Source organism: Lepidothrix coronata, unplaced genomic scaffold (genome assembly GCF_001604755.1).
Source record: "Lepidothrix coronata isolate B3197 unplaced genomic scaffold, Lepidothrix_coronata-1.0 Scaffold187, whole genome shotgun sequence".
In the NCBI taxonomy this organism is placed as follows: Eukaryota; Metazoa; Chordata; class Aves; order Passeriformes; family Pipridae; genus Lepidothrix; species Lepidothrix coronata.
In genome coordinates, this window is record NW_016690367.1 from 768,827 (window position 1) to 770,394 (window position 1,568).

A 1,568-nucleotide genomic window follows, 5' to 3' on the forward strand; every position below is an offset into this window, starting at 1 on the left:
GCACCCACAGACTCTGGGATTTGGGGTTCTGTCCATCCCCCACCCAGCACCCACAGACTCTGGGATTTGGGGTCCTGCCCACCCCCATTCAGTACTCATATACACTGGGATTTGGGGTCCTGCCCACCTCCCATCCAGCACCCACAGACCCTGGGATTTGGGGTCCTGTCAAGACTCTGGGATTTGGGGTCCTGCCTACCTCCCATCTGACACCCACGGGCCCAGGGGTCTGGCATCCAAGTCTTCAGGGGCTTGGGGTCCTGCCCATCCCCATCCAGCACCCACAGACTCTGGGATTTGGGGTCCTCTCCACTTCCCATTTGACACCCAGACTCTGGGATTTGGGGTCCTGCCCACCCTTATCCACCACCTACAGACTCTGGGATTTGGGGTCCTGCTCACCTTCCATCTGACACCCACAGAGTCTGAGATTTGGGGTCCTGCCCACCCTCATCCAGCACCCACAGGCCAAGGGGTCTGGCATCCAGGGGTCTGGGGTCCTCCTCATCCCCATCCAGCACCCACAGACCCAGGGGTTTGGCACCCAGATGTCCAGGGGTCTGGGGTCCTCTCCACCCCCTACCCAGAACTCACATAACCAGGGGTCTGGGGTCCTGTCTACTTGCCATCTGGCACCCATGTACCCAGGAATTTGGGGCCCTGCCCATCTTCCATCCAGAACCCACCTACCCAGGGATTTGGGGTCCTGCTCATCCTCATCTGTAACCCACATACCCAGGGGTCTGGGGTCTTGTTGACCTCCCACATGGCACCCACAAACCCAGGGGTTTGGGGTCCTGTCCACCCTCATCCAAAACTCACATACTTGGGGGTCCTGGCTCCTGCCCACCCCTGATCTGACACCCATGTTCCAGGGGTTTGGTGTTCTGATGACCCCAAATCTGGCCCTTCAGGGCTTCGGGGGTCTGGCCACTCCTTATCCTGCACCACATACCCGGGGGTTTGGGGCCCTGCTCACCCCCATCTGGCACCCACACACCCAGGACTCTGGGCCATCCCACACCCCCCTAACTCTGGTACACCCAGGGTCCAGCCACCCCCCAGACATCGGGGTCAATGGGGTCCCCAATCTGATGCTTGGTGGGGCAACACCTGGGGCAAATTCCCACAGCCCAAAAGGAAGGGTTACAGAACCCCTGGGAAAGCACAGAGCACCCAGCACGCCCCTGATGCCCCTCAACACCCCTCCTGGAGGGCACCAGCATCGGGTGGGGGGCTCGGCTGGCACTTACCTGGTGGTGGTGGCGTCTCCGAGCCCCGCTGGCGCCGCTGCCAGAGCCTGGTGGGGGGGTCAGCGCTTCCCAACACCCATCGGCCTCCATCCGGCAGGAACAACCCCCGGGGCGAGCGAGCGGACGGGGAGGGACCAGAAAAAGAAAAGAATCCCCAAACAGCCTCCCCGCGGGCGGCCAAGGGGGTCCCCGCGCCCCCACACCCCGGCCGGGCTGCGGGCAGGGGGCACCCAGCCGCTGACCCCCCTCCTGCCCTCCCTGCCTGCGCCCCTGCCCCGGGCTCGGCGGGAGCCTGTGCTGTCCGTCCGTCCGTCC